This window comes from Vipera ursinii (assembly GCF_947247035.1).
Source record: "Vipera ursinii genome assembly, chromosome: 2".
NCBI classification, from domain to species: Eukaryota; Metazoa; Chordata; class Lepidosauria; order Squamata; family Viperidae; genus Vipera; species Vipera ursinii.
Genome location: NC_139513.1, coordinates 57,713,697 through 57,736,392, shown reverse-complemented (window position 1 = coordinate 57,736,392; position 22,696 = coordinate 57,713,697). Strand labels below are relative to the sequence as shown.

The 22,696-nt window shown below is 40.6% G+C and overlaps 1 protein-coding gene across 1 annotated transcript in view; it reads right to left on the bottom strand.

Annotated features, from left to right (window-relative positions):
- The window catches only part of ERC2 (ELKS/RAB6-interacting/CAST family member 2), a gene marked incomplete at its 5' end in the record, with an annotated part of 568,754 nt that overhangs the window by 226 nt on the left and 545,832 nt on the right, over positions 1-22,696 (bottom strand). The gene's annotated exons all lie outside the window — the stretch shown is intronic.

The window sequence follows — 22,696 nt, the reverse complement described above, 5'->3', positions numbered from 1 at the left end:
ATAGTGAGAAAAAATGAACAGTGTATCTTAAACCTGAATGAAGTTTGCTTGAGTCTGCACTTCCACATTGAAGCTCTTTATTTCCAAGGGGTTTCTTTACTCTACCTGGGAAGGAATTTACCCCAGATCCAAAGGCTCTTTTGTACACATCCACATAAGTGTTTTTATACCTGTTCTTTCTCAAGAAAAAGAAAACTACTCTTGGAGGAATTATATCAAAGAAAATAAATCAGTTTTCCAGGAGGAAACTAACCCTTTCCAAGTCCAGCTGCCCCTATACTACATTTCCTAGAATGCTCTTGGCAGCAGAAACACCATCGTGAGTAGGGAAGATTGAAATTTAGGCACATATGATTTGGTATTTGGCTTCAGGGTTCTTCTGTGTGACATATCAGAATGATAATGAGAGGCTGGTTTAAGTTGTCACTTGTTGATGCTACAAGAACAGATATCCTTTGTGTTTTAAAACTTAAGAAAGAAAACCAGTTGTCTTATTGATGAGGGATTGTTAATAGATAGGAAAACATTTATCTGTGATGATTGCATGCATGTACATTCGTGTGTGTGTGTGTGTGTGTGTGTGTGAGAGAGAGAGAGAGAGAGAGAGAGAGAGAGAGAGAGAGAGAGAGAGGGAGAGAGGGAGAGAGAGAAGAAAATTTAACAATTAGTTTGTAAGAACTGGGCCAAGCCAGCTAGAAAACATCCCTGGGAATCATTCTTAAAACTATTACATTTGTTTGGCCAAATTATACATTGTATGGGATTCCTTGAGTTGGGAAATCTCTTCCACAAAAATAGGTTCTGAGCTAGAAAAGAATGACTGAAGTTCCCAATAAGAGAAAAGTGTCAACTACACAGTGCATTTCAAAAGGTGGAAAAAAAACTTCTCCTTTGATAGGAAGATGGTGAGAAGGACTGAAAATACCTACTTAAAATGGGGTAGCTTTGATATAATCAAACCGGCCAGTAGATGGGGCATTTTGCTGGGAGACTAAACTGATGTCTGAAAGGACTTGAGTAATTGAATGATCTAGTAAGTTTTATACTGAAATCCACAATTAACTTTTTGATACAGAGAAATCTATGAAAAATAGGAAGCAAAAGAACCATGGAAATGGCTTGGGACAAAGCAACATTACATGGAGGAGCCCTTAAAATATCATTATTCAGTCTATAATCTAAAATTCATCAAAATATCTTCTGGATCATCTAAAAGCCAGTTCTGTTGAGATCTGCAAAGATTTCAAAATCACTATTTGACACACTGGCTATATTTACACAGCAGTCTAAGTTATAGGGCTTTAAAACAAAACAGAAAATCAAAACCACTAAACAAATATATTTCTTAAAGAAGGGGAGTATATCCTCTTAACCTGTGACAACAAACCTATTTATTTAGCTTTCTTCTTAGTATGAAAGCAATTAGTTTTTTTCCCCTCCCAATAAAAATATCCTTCTGCATTTATAAACACTACTGGTAATTATGCAATTACCTTGCCCAATCATGTTAAATTGCTGTCAGTTAAGTTCCCACCATTGATTAGCTACACAGCACACTAAATCTAAATTAAGCCTTTACTAAACTGCACATAAAGGTAACTCTGTGATTTGAAAAACTATAGCAGCACTATATTATTTGGTATAATCATTCAGTGTCCAAGGTCAAGGATAGCTCTCACTAAACATATTGTATAAAATTCCAAAGAAACACAGGCTTATTTTTAGTTTTCTTTTTAGAACATCTACATTGGATAATAACCTTTCATTTCCACAGGTTAAAAACACCATAATTATACCATTAAAATGAACTGTGGAACATATAGATTTTGATTCTGCAGGATCTAGCTCAATTTGTTCAGCAGCTTTGGGAGATTTCATATTACAAACTTGAAAGAGCAGAGCTTAAAATCAAGGAATAGAAGAACTAAATGTTAATGAAATTAATGCTGTCAAGGGATCATTGACATGTAATTTAATATGAAATAAATCCAGTGATGATTATCTTTTCATTCATCAATAAAATACTGTAGAACCTTTATATGTTATAATTGTGAAAAATACTACCATTTGGAAATATTATTGCCACTAATCTTTGACCACCTGAATGAGAGAACAATTAATCCCTTCCATATATATGCTCATATACCGCTTCTCATCTGCAAAGTTCATAAAATACATAATATATCAAAGCATAACAAATATTATGAAATAATATACATAATAATATGTGTAGTGTAACGCTTGTAATAAATGCCATCATAGAAAATGTAGTAAACAATCACTATTAATGTAATCATAATGAAGCTGACAGTTACCATTGTTATCTACTTTGCCCAAGTTCATGTAACAATTAATTCATTTAGCCAATTAACATACAAGTTGTGCACAAGGAAAGAGATGTCTCCAGACAAGAGAACTATAAGATGTTTATCTAAAACATTTAGACTCTACATGAGATGAATACATGAGCAGAGGTTGGACTAGAAGACCTCCAAGGTCCCTTCTAGCTCTGTTATTCTGTTTTTGTGTTATTATTCTGTTAAAAAGCTTGTGGCATGGCAGCATTTTGATAGATTAAATACTGTTCAGAGCACTCTTAAGATGAGCATTCAAAATAAGTTTCATCCACTGCAGATTTTGTTTAAAAGGTGCCAGTCCTCAGCAAATAATCCACACTCAGGGCAAATGTCTGCAGAAGACATATCTGTTGACTTTTAGGCAAATAATATCCTTGGATCTGGTGCAGAAATAAAGTAACACTTATATATACATGGTTTTGGATAAGACCTTTTCCCTGTTCAATATAGCCTGTTGTTGTTGTTAGTTGTGAAGTCGTGTCCGACCCATCGCGACCCTATGGACAATGTTCCTCCAGGCCCTCCTGTCCTCTACCATCTTCTGGAGTCCATTTAAGCTCACGCTTACTGCTTCAGTGACTCCATCCAGCCACCTCATTCTCTGTCGTCCCCTTCTTCTATTGCCCTCAATCTTTCCCAGCATTAGGCTCTTCTCCAGTGAGTCCTTCCTTCTCATTAGGTGGCCAAAGTATTTGAGTTTTAGCTTCAGGATCTGGCCTTCTAGAGCAGTCAGGGTTGATCTTCTCTAGGACTGACCGGTTTGATCGCCTTGCAGTCCAAAGAACTCGCAGGAGTCTTCTCCAGCACCAGAGTTCAAAGGCTTCAATTCTTTGGCGCTCAGCCTTTCTTATGGTCCAGCTTTCACTGCCATACATTGCAACTGGGAAGACCATAGCCTTGACTATATGCACTTTTGTTGACAGCATACACTAGAGAAGAAAGCATACACTAGAGAAGAGAGAGTCTGGATTATCTCAGTACATATATTTAATTAGAGACCCGGGTGATGTCCACGTATCACCCCAGGTTTGGGGTGAGATATGTGGACAAGACCCTCCTGGCTGGTCTATGCGGCTCGGGAGGGGACACGAGGCTGGCTCCAGGCAGTGATATCTGCTTCTTTGAGTGAGGGTATTTTTCCCACCGCCTTGAAGGAGGCGGTGGTGAGACCCCTCCTCAAGAAGCCTGCCCTGGACCCAGCTGTTTTAAACAACTATCGTCCGGTCTTGGACTTCCGGTGGCGACGCAACGCCGAAGACAGCCGTTTTCGGGCTGCCCGCTCCGCAGCTGTGTTTTTCCATCGTAAACAGCGCCGATCAGCTGTTTAGATGGATTTGAAGCCCCCTCCTCGGGAGAAGAGGAGGGGGTGAGGCCCCAGGTAGGGGTTGAGCTCTCTGGGGCCGCCTGAGCTGAGAGCTTGGGCGGCTGAAGGATGAGCCCCCCCGAAGCCTGGGTTGCTCCGAGCTGCGCAGCGCCTCTGCTCTGGGATTATTGGAGCAGAGCCAGGCGTTAGCAACCACCCCTGCCAAAAGGAAATACTTTTGATTATCAAGATGCAGGCAGAGCGGTACAGGAGGTCAAGGTGAAGTGGACTCTTTATTTTTACTCTCTAGCTCAATGGATTTTATAGCTTCAAAGTGAAAGTGAGTAATAAGTGAAAGTGGGGGAAGATGGCGGCTAAAACTTCTAAAGCTCTCCGGAATGCGGGGTCTTCCCTGGTGCAAGAGACCTCATTGCAAGCTTTGCTTCCTCCTGCATCTCCCCCGGCACTGACGCTTAAGGATTTACAAGACGCTTTTGGAAAGCATGCACAATTGATGTCTGATATGATGGATGAAAAGTTGAAAAAGCTGGAGGAGAAAATGGAGGAGAAAATGGAGAAATTGGAGAAGAAGATAGAAGAGAAGCTGAGAGCATTTTGTCTAAGGTTGAATCCGTAGCTGAATGTGTGCTACAGCTGGATATAAAAGTGGAGGATCTCAGTCAAAAGAACTCTATATTAGAAGCAAAGGTATTAGAAAATGAAAATATAAGGGATAAAATGTACGAAGAATTGAGCCTTGTTCAGTATAATCAGATGCAGTATGCTATTAGAATTAGGGGTTTAAAGGAGAATGGTAAAGAAGATTTAAAGCAGCTGATTTCTGAGGCTCTGGAAGGGGTACTGGGTCAGTCAGCATCTGAAATTGAGGGAAATATGGACAAAGTTTTTCGTGTAAATTCATGGATTGCAAGACAGAGGAAGTTACCCAGAGATGTGGTGGTCTATTTTACAAAGAGAGTAATGAGAGATGAAGTCATTCAAGCTGCTTATGATACTAATTTGGTAGTGGCTGAGCAAGAAGTTTTGGTTTTAAAAGAGATCCCTCCGAAGATCTTAAGGAGAAGGAAAGATTTTGCATTTTTGGTACAGGAACTTAAGAAACGTGATATTAAGTTTAGATGGGAGATTCCAGTTGGATTGGTGGCGACGCATGAAGGTAAAAGACATCGTTTGGTTACTGTGGCTCAGGCACGTGATTTTTATAGTAATGTGTTAAAAGCAACCCCCTTATCATTTTTGGAAGCTGCAAAAGGATACGGTGGGGGAAAGCCTCAAGGACAATGGTGCTGGAGGGGATCAAGTCACAGTTTCATTGGTTGCTGTAGGAGGCCAGAAGATGACGCGTGCCGCCCTAAGAAGAGCGAGACGAGAGCAAGAGCAAGACCAGCAGAAAGTTATGGAATCTTCAAAGTGTGCTTACAGTGAAGAGCGGTCTAAAGAAGTTTTGGGGGTAATGACAGAGGTGCTCCAAAAGTTTTGGGGCGTTAAGATTGCTGATTAATTTTTAGATTAGAATGTCAATGGAGTAAAATTATTATAGAGGAGAAAGAAGTTTTTTTTTCTTTTTGTTAATATTTTACACAATTTAAGATTGCTTGCTAGAAAAGTATATTAGGGTTATGGACTTAAAGTATGTGTAACTAAGAATGGGTATGTAAGCTCCTAATTAACAATAAGTTGTCTTAGAGATTGCCTAAATCTTTTTTTTATATATTCTTTGTATTTGAACTTTTATTTGAACTTAAGGATGATTTGGAACTGCGAGACATTTGGCGTGATACATGCAAGAACTATTTTTGATCGTAGTTTAGTTTGGTTGGAGATTATTAAGATTAACAGAGATAGGCGCTTTTGGCGTGTAACTGAGAATTTGTTTGGAAATTAGAGAAAGGTGGGAGAATGCAAATAGCAGGTGAAAGTTTTTTTGGTTTTTTTTCTTTTCTTTTTTCTTTTTTTTGAAATTAATATGAATAAGGACTGGGATTAAGAAAATTTATTTTGAGTAAAGCTCTTTTTCTGTTTTCCTTTTTTCCCCCCTCTACTTTATTTTTAATGTTAATATTGTTTGTATTCATTTTAAATGAGCTAGAGAGAGATAGAATTTATAGTTTATTGTTGATAACATAGGGGTGTTTATGTTTGTTTTTTGATTTTATGCCCTGTATTTAGCTCTGGGAAGTCGGGGGGGGAGGGAGTGGGGGAGAGGGATAGGGAGGGTTGGATAGGGGTGGGGGAGGGGGGATTAAAGTCAAAATGTATTGTAAAACTTTTTAAACTATCGTCCGGTCTCCAACCTTCGCTTTCTTGCAAAGGTTGTTGAAAGCGTGGTGGTGCATCAGCTCCCTTTGTTCCTGGAGGAAGCTGATTATCTGAACCCGTACCAATCGGGCTTTAGGCCCAGGTACAGCACGGAGACGGCATTGGTCGCGCTGGTGAATGATCTCTGGCGGGCTCGGGACAGGGGTTGTTCCTCTGTCCTAGTCCTGTTAGACCTCTCAGTGGCTTTTGATACCATCGACCATGGTATCTTACTGCAGTGTCTCAGGGGGTTGGGAGTGGGAGGCACTGTCTTGCAGTGGTTCTCCTCCTACCTCCTGGGACGTTCGCAATCGGTGTTGGCAGGAGGGCAGAGGTTGGCCTTGAGGCCTCTCATTTGTGGAGTCCCTCAGGGGTCGATCCTCTCGCCTCTCCTGTTCAACATCTATATGAAGCCACTGGGTGAGATCATTCATGGTTTTGGGGTTGGGTGTCATCAGTATGCTGATGATACCCAGCTCTTCATCTCTACCCCAAACCACCCCAGTGATGCCCTCGATGTGATGTCCCGTTGCCTTAAGGCGGTTAGGGTCTGGATGGGGAGGAACAGGCTTCGGCTCAATCCTGACAAGACTGAGTGGTTGTGCAGGTCGGCATCTTGGGAAATTCAGATTATTCCACCTCTAACTATGGGGGGTGAGCTATTACCCCCCATAGATAGGGCTCGCAAATTGGGTGTCCTCCTAGATTCACAGCTCTACTTGGAAGATCATATAGGAGCTGTGACTAGGGGGGCCTTTTCCCAGGTTCGCCTGGTGTGCCAGTTGCGACCCTATCTGGACTGGGATGCCTTGCGTACAGTCACTCACGCGTTCGTGACCTCTCGTTTAGACTACTTCAATGCTCTCTACATGGGGCTGCCCTTGAGGACCACGTGGAGGCTTCAGCTGGTGCAGAATGCAGCTGCGCGAGTGGTGTTGGGGGTCTCCCGATACTCCCATGTAACACCTCTACTCCGCGAGCTGCATTGGCTTCTGGTTGCCCTCCGGGTGAGATTCAAAGTGCTGGTGATGACCTATAAAGCCCTAAATAGCATGGGTCCGGTTTACTTACGGGAGCACCTGAGACCGGCATCAACTTCCCTTCGTCCAGTGCGCTCCCACAGAGAGGGCCTCCTCAGGGTGCCGTCGGTCAGAGAGTGTCGAATGGCTGCCTCCAGGGGGAGGGCATTCTCTGTGGGTGCGCCAGACCTTTGGAACCGTTTACCGGTTGAGCTCTGGACAGCTTCTGACCTTTGCTCCTTCCGCCGTGATCTAAAAACTTATTTATTTGAATCAGCTGGCCTGGTCTGAGGGGTTTGGGAATTTTAATATTAATTTTAATTAATTTTATTGTAATTGGGCTTAATATTTAATTCTATCTTAACGTTTGTACACTGTATTTTTTATTGTATTTATTGCCCTGAGTCCTTCAAGAGAAGGGTGGTATAGAAATTAAATTATTATTATTATTATTATTATTATTATTATTATTATTATTATTATTATTATTATTATTATTATTATTATTATTATTATTATTATACAATACAGCAGGCCAGGTGAACCTACCTGCCATCAATGTGAAAACGCCTTAACATCACGGATAACACTGCCTTATATCCATGGTGTATCCAAGGCCACAGCGCACATACTAGCCCCTCACAAGGTCGGTGTTGTCCACAGACCTCATCAGACTTTACGAGCTTGTGTCATGCACTGTAAAGATCCACTCCCCAATGTAGAAAAATCCTCGGTCATGTACAAGATGTTTGTTCTTGGAGGAAGCTGACTACCTAGACCCGTACCAATCGGGTTTCAGGCCCGGGTACAGCACGGAGACGGCATTGGTCGCGCTGGTGAATGATCTCTGGCGGGCTCGGGACAGGGGTTGTTCCTCTGTCCTAGTCCTTTTAGACCTCTCAGCGGCTTTTGATACCATCAACCATGGTATCCTGCTGCGATGTCTCAGGGGGTTAGGAGTGGGAGGCACAGTTCTCCAGTGGTTCTCCTCTTACCTCCTGGGACGTTCGCAGTCGGTGTTAGCAGGGGGGCAGAGATCGACCCTGAGACCTCTCATTTGTGGAGTTCCTCAGGGATCGGTTCTCTCGCCTCTCCTGTTCAACATCTATATGAAGCCGCTGGGTGAGATCATTCGTGGTTTTGGAGTTGGGTATCACCAATATGCTGATGATACCCAGCTTTTTATTTCGACCCCAAACCACCCCAGTGATGCCCTCGACGTGATGTCCCGTTGCCTGGAGGCGGTCCGGGTCTGGATGGGGAGGAACAGGCTTCGACTCAACCCTGACAAGACTGAGTGGCTGTTCGTGCCGGCATCCCGGGAAATTCCAATTATTCCATCATTGGCCATGGGGGATGAGCTATTACCCCCCGTAGATAGGGCCCGCAACTTTGGGGTCCTTCTAGACTCACAGCTCTCTTTGGAAGAGCGTATTGGAGCTGTGACTAGGGGGACCTTTGCCCAGGTTCGCCTGGTGCGCCAGTTGCGGCCCTATCTAGACCGGGATGCCTTGCGCACAGTCACTCATGCGCTCATGACCTCTCGTATAGACTACTGTAATGCTCTCTACATGGGGCTGCCCTTGAGGTCCACCCGGAGACTCCAGCTGGTGCAGAATGCAGTCGCGCGAGTCGTCTTGGGAGTTTCCCGATACTCCCATGTTACACCTCTGCTCCGCGAGCTGCATTGGCTACCGGTTGCTCTCCGGGTGAGGTTCAAGGTGTTAGTTATGACGTACAAAGCCCTTCATGGCATGGGTCCGGATTACCTATGGCAACACCTGCGACCGGCGTCAACTTCCCTCCGTCCAGTGCGCTCCCACAGAGAGGGCCTCCTCAGGGTGCCGCCGATCAAAGAATGCCGATTGGTGACCCCCAGGGGGAGAGCGTTCTCTGTGGGTGCGCCAGACCTCTGGAACTGCTTACTGGTTGATCCTTCCGGCGCGATCTTAAAACATTCTTTTTCGAACAAGCTGGCCTGGTCTGATGGGATGGGGTTGGGTTTTTAAAATTAGTTTTTAACTTAATATGTATTGATTTTATGGGCATGATGTTTAATGGTTTTTTAATGTTTTTTTAATTTTTGTATTTGATTTTTATTGTGTATTGCCCTGTTCACCGCCCTGAGTCCTTCGGGAGAAGGGCGGTATAGAAATCAAATTATTAAATTAAATTAAATTAAATTCCAAAATTGCAATTGCAATTACATTGGGGAGACGGCAAAATGACTGAGGAATACAGTGCACGAACACAAGCTCGCTATTAGAAGACAAGAACAATATTCACAAATGTGAGCACACATGGCTACACATAACCATGTCTTTAATCTAACATGGACTGAGGCAATTGCCAGTGATAACATTACAGGCGGCCGCTTGTTTAAGGAAGCTTGGTTTTCAAACCCCTCCTCTATCAACTGGCACACAGACCTCCCCCCTGCATACCAGGCACTAAGGAATTGGGAAGAGGAACAATGTGTGCAATATGGAGGTAAACAGCGCAAGCACTTACAGAGCGCCTCATTGTATTAAAATCAAGATTGCATAAACATACAACCACCCTGCATTGTAGAACACAGGGAAGAAGAGAAACAACTATTTAGAACCTCTGGTATAAGAACACGGGCAATGACTAGAGCTATGGCTATAACACATGGAACTGTCAGCAATCCACTTTTGACAACAGACAACCAGAGACAACTACATCCCGCAAAAACGGATGCGTGACAACTCAAAGGAATACGGCTGGCCTCAACAAACAGACTGGTGACACGCTCCATGAGTGGAGTGCAGACACCAACAGTATAAACATGATCTCCCCACCCCAGCGTTTCCATCCTGACAATGTTGGCAGTTAGCCAACGAAAGCTTGATCTTTTATCAATAAAAACTGTTTTAGTTTTTCTTATTCCATCCCAGTGTTTGCTTAGTTTGTTAATATATTTAATTATATATATATTATTTCTAAAATAAAACCTGCACAGTTCATATCATGTGACATCTCAATCATAATATATTTTACCATGTTATATATTACACAAAAAAGGAAATACATTATACAGATAGAGAAAATCCTGTTTGGATTAGTAGAATTAACATCACAAGTTATTGTTTCAATTCTTTGGATAATATACATAGTTCACACTTCAATTATAGGGATGAATGAATATCAAAGCTATTTCATTCCTTTGTTTTCTAATCATTTGATTCATTTCATTATACATTATGCATCCTTGTGCAGTTGTACATTCAGAAAATCATATATATTTTAAAAGTTTGTTATATTTCTTTAGTTTAATTCATTATCATTTGCAAGAGATTATTCTTAGTAAAATCCTTTGTTTCTTATGCTTTGCTCTCCATGTGTACATATTCTTATATACAGTTCTTGAGGTGCAAACCTCATCATACCTCATGGTGTGGAAACAGAAACTAGGCAAGTCTACATTAATAGATAAAGTAGACCAAGTTCAACTCCATCACATCATTATTTCCTTTTAGCAGGATCCTCAAAGGGCTAACATCAATCTTGAAAGTCTAAAGGATTTCCCCTTCTCTCCTCATATACCAAAGAAAATCAAGGTGGGACAATGTTGAGTTTCTTTCTCACCCTTTCTTATTTTTCCAAGAAGAACATACATATCACTTCTCAGCCTTTTGGCTAAAATCAAGTGTGTGTTTTAGCAAGCTGAGTTCATGTTGTACTATCAGTCCCCACATACCTTCTCCAAGGTCATCTTTGGGTTCCTCTACAAAAAGCCCACCTAATTAAAATTGTTTTCAGAATATGCCTGACCCTTTTACCTTTCATGTGCTGATAACCCAATGCATTTTTTTTAAACTTTGGACAGAGACAGTCCCAAAGACATGTGGAAGCTGAGTAATATGGGGCTCAGGTGAAAAACCATTTTTCTATTTGAACTTGGAAATCTTTGGCCAAATATACCCAAAGATCTGGTATTTTGCTGCTAAAATATTTTATGTCCATTAGCATCAGGAATATTGTATTTTTGACCAGCTATTATATTTGAATAATATTCTGAGCCAGCCTCGTGTACAGTGCATTATGGTAGCTTAAATGTATGATTAGGTGTGAATCACAGTCACCAGTTACTTTGTCAGATTTTAACCTTTTCATTTTAGTTTTCAGTGTACAGAAAGTTATTTATATTGGCAACCTTTTATGATAATTAAAATGCAATAAGCCCTTCCTGGGAAGTTCAAGAGAAAAAAATAGGAAAAGGTGATGCATTTAAAAGTCACCTCAAAGAGAAGAACACCAAATGTTTTCGAACTACAATTCCTAGTAGTCTCATCCAGTAAGTCCAATAGGGAGACATCCTAGGAAATGTAATCCAGCAATCTCTGAAATGATACTCATGCTTTTTCAACATGCTGTATTATATGTAAAAAAGGTAAAGGAGTCCCTACGGATTTTACTCTACTAGTCATTGCTGACTATAGGGGGTGGTGTTCATCTCCATTTCAAGGCCATTAAGTCAACACTGTTCAAAGACATTTCCATGGTCATTTGACCAGCATGACATCATGGAGCATTGTTACCTTCACACTGAAGTGGTACCTATTTATCTACTCCCATTTGCATGCTTTCAAACTGCTAGGTTGGCAGGAGCTGAGGGGAGAATGGGAGTTCACCCCTTCATGTAGTGCTTGGGTCTGGAACCTGGGCTGCCAGCTTGCCAGCCAACAAGCCCAGCATCTTAACCACTAATCTACCGCACCACCTTGTATTTTATGAAGCAAATGAAATGAGACATAAAAGGGACATCTATATCACAGATTAAAGGTCACGCCTACAAGTGGAAAGAGGAAGAAAGAGGAAAATATACAATGCACGTACTAAAATGTTTTAACTACGTAAGACTAAATGGAATAATGACTGAGAGGATAGGATGAGAACCAAATATAGTTATTCCTCTCTGAATTAGAGTTACTTGAGAAATTACATTTTTCTATATCCCAAGGCAAACAAAGCATTCTGTTTTTCATGAACCAGAAAGCACATTAAAATTTAATCATTTGTTTTGTACTCTTCGTTCCCAGAATTCCCAGCCAACCATTATTGTTGGACATGTTGGTTAGGAAAGCTGGAGACTATAATCATCAGGAGATTTTTGATATAGACAGGACATACAAATCTCAATAGCACCAGCTTAAACTTTCTGCTGCTTGTCCTCTGAAACTTACCCTATATCAGACCTGGACATTTTATAGCTCCCGAGTCCTTAAGCTGTCTTTGTCCAGCCGTATGGATTGTTTATATTTTGAACATGACTTTTTTCCCCACTGTATATATGTATGTGCATGCATTCCTATACACCCGTGGTGGCGAACTTATGGCACGGGTGCCACAGGTGGCACACCGAGCCCTCTGTGTGGGCATGTGTGCTGTTGCCCCAGGCCTTCAGCTGAGCTTAATAAAACCTGTTCGCTTTAGGCCTCCGCCACCGTGTGGGGAAAAAAAAGGTTCTCGCAAAGTTGAAATTGATTGATTGAACTTTTTAGTCCCACCCAGGCTGCCGTTACCACTGCAGCCATGCCCACCCAATTGGCCACACCCACCCAAAAGGCCATGACCACCTGGCACCTGATGATACATAAGTGGGTTTTCGGTTGCAGTTTGGGTACTCGGTCTTTAAAAGGTTCGCCATCACTGCTATACACCTTCACAGCCCTATTGGTTCAGCCCTCAATAACAGTCCCAGTTTCTCATATGGTCCTTTGGGAAAATTAATTGCCCATCCCTGCTTTAAGATAACATTATTTTTTTTATTCATTCAAATGAGGAAGAATGAATCTTTCAAAATATAAGCCTATAGGATTCATCCGCTACATTCACAGAGTTTTTAAATCAAATCCTTTTGGAATATAAAGCATGCATTTATCAGCTAAACATCCTACCTCATCCCCCATTTTGCTTGCAATATGTCACTCATGCCTGCAAAGAACAAGATCCTGCTGTTTTTAAAGTTGAACTCCTGCTGCTATTCTGTCGCAGTTCATCTAATCTAGTATTTTTCAATATCTCCATATTTGGATTCCTGTGCAAATTCTTTTTCTGCTCTATGTGTGAGGTTTTGTAAGCTGGAAATTAAAGATGTAATGTGTTCTTTCAAAACCAAAAAGGGATTTATCCTCAAAAGAAAATTAAAGGAATCATCTACAGCTCCTCTGATATGAAATTCTTGCATGGCATGCTGCTCTGTTTCATTTTATGGTCTGTGGATCCAGCATGTAATGATAATTATTTCTTTGCTCATAAAATAAAGTCAGATTGTGCTTGGAATTTGTTATTAATTAGTCTGCAGCTCACCAGGTTTTCAGTTCTGTTTTGTCAAATGCTGAGCTTTGTCTCACTATCTTCACTTACAAAGCATTTGGAAAAGATGTTCTAAAAACAGTAAAAAAAAGCATACCCATTATTCCCTCTTAACTTGTTTCTGCTTGATTTTTGCATACGTTGCAATCTCTATATAAAGATTAATCCGTGAGCTAGGTTGTAAGACCTGTAGACTTCCCTTATAGACATGTTTCAACTTAAACTGAGAAACCGTTTAAGTTTGTTGACCTACAATGATCAGGGCAGCGGCTCTAATTCTGATCTTGGTATGTTTGTGTTTGTGTGTGTGTGTGTGAGAGAGAGAGTGTGTGTAAGTGTGTGTGTGTATGTGTGCATGAATTCATTTAACAAAGGCCTTAGAAACCAACTTAATGGACCAACTATACTGGCCTTTCAAGATACTATCACTCAGATCCACACCTGTTTCTCTCTATCCCAATCTCACAGACAGCTAAGACTTAGCACACATCTGAAAAGAATCAAAGATAGATAGGGTGAAACTGAGAATCAGAGGCAATATGCAGTAAACTGGTGGATAAAGGTTCATGTGCAAAGACACAACAAGTTCAACAGATGAGCATCTGTACTGGACAGGTCAGAAGAAAACAGAGGAGCTGGCAGGAGACTGATAGGCATTGTCTCTAATTTTGGGGACATGATCTATTTGTAGTTTGCACTGCATATCTCTAGAACAGTGATGGCGAACCTTTTAGAGACCGAGTGGCCAAACTGCAACCCAAAACCCACTTATATATCATCGGGTGCTGGGTGGGCGTGGCCCTTTGGGTGGGTGTGTCCAATTGGGTGGGCATGGCTGCAGTGGTAATGGCAGCCTGGGTGGGACTAAAAAGTTCAATCAATCAATTCCAACTTTGCAAGAACTTTTTTTTCACGCAAGAAGTTGAAATTGATTGATTGATTGAACCTTTTTTTTTTTTGCACACGGTGGCGGAGGCCTAAAGCGAACAGGTTTTATGAAGCCCAGCTAAAGGCCTAGGACTGGGGCAACAGCGCGTGTGCCCACACAGAGGGCTCGGCATGCCACCTGTGGCATCCGTGCCATAGGTTCGCCACCACGGCTCTAGAAGAAGAAACTGTTAAGGTTAATCATTAATTCTTTCTGATACTTGTCGTTTTTTGTTAAAAGATGATAAAGATGATAGATATACTGCTCAAAAAAATAAAGGTAACACTTAAACAACACAATGTACTGTATTTAATAGTAGGATGTCTTATCTTGTGTTCCCTTTATTTTTTTGAGCAGGATAGGTAGATAGGTAGATAGGTAGATAGATAGATAGATAGATAGATAGATAGATAGATAGATAGATAGATAGATAGATAGATAGATAGATAGATAGGTAGATAGGTAGATAGGTAGATAGGTAGATAGATAGGTAGATAGATAGATAGATAGACAGACAGACAGACAGACAGACAGACAGACAAGACAGATAGATAGATGTCTATTCATACAACGAAGAAGACATATCATTCAACCCAAAACAAACTGGTACAAGTATCAGAAACAAAACAGGATGTTGTTGTTTTGCTTATTGGGGAGAGTGAAGGAACATAAGTGGGTAAGAAGAGCTGAAGAAGTGCAGACAAACTGGACATAAGATCTGAGAACTGGTATCACACTCCTACTCACTGGTCAGCCTATTGGCAAGCAACATTTAAAGAATACATCAGTAGAGTAAATGAGACATTCTATTTTTCCCTCTTTCCAGGCAACCCTACTAAACAAATTGTAACAGAAGGATGAGACACAAACAACAGCAACACTGCCGTCTTCCCCCCAATGATAGGTAGCTTTGCAGAGGTGTTAAAAATCATTAGCCAGCTATTCATGTCACTATTAAAGAACCTATACTGTAATTTCAGGCACACACACACAAATTGATAAATATGTGTAAGAAAAAATACAAAACTTGCACTATTTGCAAACTCACAAAAACTGACTTATGTAACATTTAAAATCTTTGCAAAATCATTGATTATTGATTCAGCGCCTCTGAAATTTAATCTGAAGTTGTGTGTCATGGAATCTCCTTTGAATCAAATCATCCCTTTGAATTTTATACAGCCAAGTGATCAAGTAGCAACATCAGTTGCACAAACCAACCACATTTTGCATGCATTTTTTAGAGCATCAGCAAGAGTGAGCAGTCTTTTTTCTTCTATAGCATTCCTCAAGGGTATTCTGTTGGAGGAATTGCTACACGGTAAATGTAATTAAAGCAAACTATGGCTGAGACTAGAGCCAACAGTATATGGGAGATCCATTTTTTCCCCAATAAAGTTTTCTTTTTTTCCTTACCTAATTAACAGAGCTAAGGGCTACATGAAATTGGAGCATGAGTTTCTCACCCATGCAATAAAAAGATACCTTTTTAACAACCCCATGGACAACGTTCCTCCAGGCCTTCCTGTCCTCTACCATCTTCTGGAGTCCATTTAAGCTCACGCCTACTGCTTCAGTGACTCCATCCAGCCACCTCATTCTCTGTCGTCCCCTTCTTCTCTTGCCCTCAACCTTTCCCAGCATTAGACTCTTCTCCAGTGAGTCCTTCCTTCTCATTAGGTGGCCAAAGTATTTATATATATACTGTATATAAAACTCTATCTTCAAAAGTATTACTTATAATTTTATACAGATCCATTGCTTTTGCCTTATATAGTATTCTGCTTCAGTTTTTGGATTCTGTATGATTAACTCCTTGACTTACAAAACAGAAAACAGAGTTATCCTCATTCTTATTAGATTTGTCTTTACTGTGAACTGAGGCAAATTATTTTTGTTTGGTCTACTCTATGCTGACAGCAATTAATTCTAAGGCCTCAAATATAAAGGGATACAGCTGACACATGTTTTTAATCTGTAAGCAAGTTATCCAATTATTTTAGGTAAACTTTATGATTGCAACCATTCTATCCACCCTGATATAATGAATTATTTTCTTGCAAACAATCTGTATGAAATTTTCTAGAGGATACCTATCGTGCCCCATTTGCTTACCAATCATTGCATTATTTAATGAGTTTGCACAATATTTTGGGATGTTGGAAAGAACATACCTAGAACATGAATGGAGACAATCTGTAATTTTTTTAAAAAAAAATCCCATTTATATCCCGCCCTTCTCCGAAGACTCAGGGCGGCTTACAATTTAAAACACAAATCAATGTGCTTAGCAATAGCCTAAGCTATTATCTAAGGGATTATCTAAGGGAACACCTGCTGCCAGCATCAACTTCCCATCATCAACTTCCCAGGGAGGGCCTTCTCAGGGTACCGCCGGTTAAGGAATGCCGGCGGGTTATTCCCAGGGGAAGGCCGTTCTCTGTGGGCGCGCCGGCCCTATGGAACCAACTTCCCATGGAACTCAGGACTGCCCCCGACCTTCGCTCATTTCGCCGGGACTTGAAAACCTGGTTCTTCAAGCTGTTTGGCCCAGACTGAGGGGTTTTAATTTAATTTAATTCAATCGGGTTTTAGTTTAACTTCAGGGACTGTGATTTAATTAATAGTTTTAATTGATTCTAATTTGTATACTATGTATTTTAATTTTCCCTATAAACCGCCTTGAGTCCTACGGGAATAGGGCAGTATATAAATTTAAATAATAAATAAATAAATATGCCTGCTTATTTGGGCTCCCCCCCAAGCGGCATTATTACAAAGTCAGCTTATTGCCCCCAACAATCTGGGTCCTCATTTTACCTACCTCGGAAGGATGGAAGGCCGTATTGGAAGTATAATTTCTCTTTATAAACTGAAGTTATGCAAGTCTCAGGCAATGGTGACTAATATGGTTGATTGACCACAAAGAAATACAAAAGGAAAATAAAATCAGACTTTCAAACATAAGTTACAAAGAACTTTTGATCTAATGTGCCAAAAGCACATAGACTCATAGGACTGAGAATTAGCATTTGATGTTGCCATTCTGCAATGAAAGCTACACCCAAATTTTACGGGTCTGCCAGAAAATAATTGGCTGAGACTTAAATACAATGTTTCTAACCATAGGATTTCCCAGGACTGTACAGATATGCATTAGAAAGTATGCCAATAAACATTGCTGGAGAAGAAGAGCCCTGTTTTAACAATACACATCTACTGAGATTTTGCAAAACTCATTGAATAAATCTCCTCAGCTTTATACAAAGAAACTCAAGGTAGTTCAGAGGTTATGACACCCAGAAACAACTGGGCAATAAATTGACGAGTCACTTTAGACTGCTTTTTATGGGAATATAAGTAGATCTAGATTGCATAGTCTAGAACTCTGTGGAACACAGATTGACTAATTTTTCATAGTCCTCTTCAAAAAAAAAAACAAATTACAAAAAAGTCACCACAATGATTTTTAAGTAATGTATGTCATGAAGTAATTGTGTAAACAGCACAATTACGTACTCTGTAGGGATCATTTGCATGTTTGTAGTGACCTTGGGAGTAGAACAGAAGTCACTGAGAGCCACCTACTTCATGTGATGCATTTGATATGATCAGGTCATGCAAATATGATATTACAGGATTAGAAAAACACAGTGGGATAAATCTCACCAGTCAAGCACTGATTTTCTTGTACACCTTGCTTCCCAGAAACAAGCAACACAAAAGAGGCAGTCATGGAATATTGTATATCAGGAATGTACTTATCTGTGCAGAGGTCTGTTGGACGGATGGTAATACAAGTGTTGAAAGCGTCTGGTTTAAGATAAAGGGGCAACCTAACAGAAGATATATCTTGCAAAAAGTCTGCTAACACCACCAAATGGTCAGAAGTGGTAGACGACCGAATGCCTCCCCCCCCAAAAAAAAGAAAAGAACCAACCATGAAGTGATAGTGATGGAGACATAAGTTTTAATACTTTTGCCAAACAAGATGTCATATAAATTATTGGCTTGAGTTGGTGATAATTGGCTCTTTCAAGAAGCTGAGGTGGGTACTAGGTAATCCATTACTTTGCACATAGACTTTGGTTAACAGGAAAAAATTGATTGAAGGCATTAAATGATAGAAACATGAGCATAAGCGGTCACATGTTGTTAGGGTTCTTTTTAACAAAAATCTTGGCAATAAAAATAGTCAAACACTACCATGGAGTTAAGAAAGATCATTTTTTAACAAACTAAGATAATTAGTAAGGAAAATATCACTGAAAAAACCGCCATATAGGCAAAGGTGTTGTAGCCAGCTGGACCTCTTAAAAAGGGAACTAGGCATAGTTCAGTCAAAAAGATTTCCACTGAGGAAGAAAGGACACATTTACAGAAGCCCAAATGGTTAAATCAGTTCTCTGAGGAACTTAGGTCAGATGCCACGTAACTGTAAATTTCTTTAAGATAGATCTATTCAATGGGGAACCAATTGGGAATCAGCTTTCTCATGTGACATGAACTAATAGCATAGCACTCATGTCAGAAACACTGATGCGCTTCTGGGTTGAAAGGATTAGCCAGTGACATCACTGTTGCCTGGGGGAGGCCCAGCTGGGGACTCTTTCATGTCCCTGGCAGAAGTTAGAGCAAAGGACGGGAGCTCTACCCCACCCGATGGCAGCACTCAGATCTTGAATGTGGGCTTGCTAACCTCCTACATGTTCTGTACCAGCCTGCTACCGGCCCTGCAGAAAAGGCAGGGACAACCCCTTTACAAACGGCAAGAGGCTGGAATTACGCCTGCCAAATTTATAGCTACAAAAACAAACAAGACATGAACCAAGAAACAGGAGCTTTAAGAAACACGAACTATCCAAGCGGTTGCCTTCAGCAAACCAGCCCTCCCCACACATTCCCCTTATATAGAGTTCAAGGCGTGGCTTCTCTCTGCCTCCTTCCGAGAAGCCCCATTGCCTTCCTCTGTTTACTCCTAATTGACTGCCTCCTGCGTCGGGCATCCTTGAACAGGGCCAGCTGTGGGTCATCTTCATCCACGCTGTCAGGCTCACACAGCTGGGTCTCCGTGGTGACCAAGTGGGAGGGGCCTGGCTGAGGGCTCTCATCAGCAAGATCTTCAACCCCCTCAGCAAGGTCTTCAACACCCCCCTCCTCCTCCTCTGAGTCGTCCGACCCAACTGCCGAACCCACAGGCTGACCCTGAATCACAACACTACCCAGCATCCTAATCACTCAAGCCAATGTGCTCCTTACGTAAACCAATGAGAAATTAACTTGCCAGTTTCAAATATAAGAGCCCAGTCAGCCCAGTGTAGTTGCCTCTAAGCTGTCAAGGATGTCAGCCACAGTTGCTGGTGAAACATCAGAACAAAATAAAAATAACCCATGCCCATTCAGGGCAAAAACTCATCATTGCTTCATTGAGCCAGTCATAAAAGTCTACATCAATATATAGCTCATAATTAGTCAGCCCCTGGTCATGTCTTTGCTGTTATGAGTAAGCCCTTTCACCACCTGGTACCATTAATATAGGATTATCTGATTTCTGTGTTTTCCATCTAGTAATGTGCATGTATATAGGCAATGTTTCAGTTGCTTGAAAAATGTGTCAGCAGTGAAATAAAATAGAATTCATAGAAATACCTCATTCTTCTGTTTCATTTCTGTTTCTTAGACTGTACAAATCCAACATTTTCCTCCTTGCTATTACCAAATTTGGCATTTTAGTTTCCCTTCCAAAAGCAGCACATCTTGCTTGCATGTTCTGCCAATTTCATATTGAATTTGACAATAAGACTCATCAGCTTCAACTCCTTTTGCATTAGTGGTTGTAGCATAAACTTGGATAACCATCATGTGTGATTAATATTAGTCAGTCATTCTTCATTGTACCTAAGTTCTGACTCTCTTATAGCCTTCTTGATTATAAAAGCGGCACTATTCCTTCTTTCTTTGTTTTTTTAATCTCCTTAGTAGCAAACAGTAAGATCTTCTTATAAAGGTGTCCAATTCCTGTCTATTTTTATTTGCTGATACCTATGAAGTTAAGGTCCAATTCATCTTTTAATCTAGTCTCACTTCACAGCTAGTAAATTTGACAGGGGCTTTGGAACCACTTCATAATCAGCCAGGAATGCTAAAAAAAATCTTTTATTTGAACTAGACCGCTACCACTAACTTATTTGGTGGGTCCCTTCTCAGACTAAATATGAAGACTTCATGGACTGATGCTTTGGGAGAATAATTCCTTTCCCTACTCCAACTTTTTTCCCCCAAGTCCATGGCTGCCTGCTATGACAGTGAGATATGTTGGTCTGAAAAACATTGGCAGCAGTTGGTTCAGATCTAGCCAATCACCTTGATGGAATAATAAGGATCTGAACTTGGATTTTAGTGTTTGTCCCAGACTCCAGACTGTGCACCAAATTTGCTGTATTTGCTAACTGAATCAGGCTTTTAATTGTGTAGAATTATTCTATGATACCCTCATCAGGTGGCAGCATCTAGTTGGGTCCATATACTAAATCAGGTCTGAATGGTTAGTACTTGGATGGAAGACCACTGAAAAATCCTAGGGCAACAGGTTAAAATGGGACATAAAAATACATTCAAAGTGTCAAACCATTTCTTTAATAGTCAGGAAAACTGCACAAATTCATCCACATCTGTACCTTCATTCCAGCATGTGTGTTTATATAAAACCAACCAGGATTTACCTGTTTCATGGATTGATTCTAACTTGAAGAACCTAAGAATTTGAATTTAACAGTACCTCCTCGATCAATTTTAGTATGTACATTTGCTACTGACTCTGTCAGCATATGTATGAAACAGAATAAATCTGCTAATTAAATAAGTAATAAAAATTGGCTGATTGCACCCTATGTTGCATTTGTTTGGCTACATTCCTGTATTTATCTTTTGACATGTCAGACTTTCTCTTAACTTGTCAAGAGACAAAACTCTTGACATTTACATCCATTCTTTTTCATTTGTATTTTAAAGAATAACTTTTATATATATCCTGGCTATCAAATATTTGAACTCTGGAGTCAAAATTCATATGTCTCAGTTTTGTATCCTTTTCATATAATCTTCCTGAATGTTATAGGATGCTCTTAATCAGAAGCACATTATTCAGCAGAGAAAGTCCTTGAGCAGACTTTACAAAGCAGCATGGCAAATTAGTTGCAGAACGGAGAAGGTCATCTTGAAAACAAAAGCTGATGAATTACTGTGAGGTCCTGAAGCTAATGTGGTGCGTTACTCCTACATGATGTTTGTATAATCATTTGGCCAGAACCAAGGGCAGGTTTCAAGAAATTAAGATGTCTTCTGAGAGTTCGGTTTACCTGCTCAGGGTATCATTCCAGCACCATGCCACTATTTATAACCTCCCCACCTATACATCTGGGAGAGGCAAGTGATACATACTTATACAAAAGATTTATTCAATTTACAGCCATTCATATGCATATAAAGAATAAAAGTGGCTGCCTTCAAAGGTATTTTCAATGGGAGAATTGTTTCCATTGGAGAAAGGTGCTTTATCCAATGGAAGAAGCCTTTATTTGATCCAGAGATTCAGTGGAGAAAATTCTTTCCGCTCCCCTGGATTTAACGTGAAAATGAAAACCTGGCTGCCCTTTGAACTCACAAGAAACAGTTGTCTGCAGTTAATGCACAAAACCAAAAGTTTCTGTCTATGAGATCTCCTCATACTTCTTTTGACAAAAAAGAACTAGCACACTTTACAACTGGACAACTTCAAACTGAGTATTGCTTTGGGGAAGGTTGCCAGGATCTGTGCAGGATATGGGTTCTGGCAGTGAGGCAGCAAGATGGCCATAGCAGTAGCTTTTCAGGCACTGGCCAAGATGCCTCTAACAGTAGCTTCTAACAAAAATTCTACATGGCAGGATTATTCTTTTCAATCTTACTGGGATTTAACAGGTCCCCAGTACTTGATCTTACAGTCTCCTAAGCTTATGGAAGCTTCTTCGATATGGGCATCTTAGGTTGGTCAAAAAGGTCAAGAGGGCAGCCATGGCTGTGCAGTTAAAGCCCTACCTTTTTTTCAGATGCATTCTCTGAGCTTTACTTTGTGGCCCATGCAAGTGATTTCACCATGTCGTTTTAGGCCAAACATCTTGCTTCATTCTTAGATTCAGGCCCCGTATCTCTCAGTCCATTTGTATTTCTTTCCCATTTTTAAGGTCTAGAAAAAGGAATTGTCTTCTAAAACTTTCCATGTCCATTTAAACCCATCAGTTTTCATAGTCTGTGATGTTAAACATGCAAATTAGGAACTTGTATAATGTGACCACCTCTTACCTATTGTTGAAGCTTTCAGTTTGGAGTTTTGCTTTGGTCAAGCAAGCAAAAAAGTGATTTGTGACTGGCAAGTGAAACAAGAGTTCAGTAC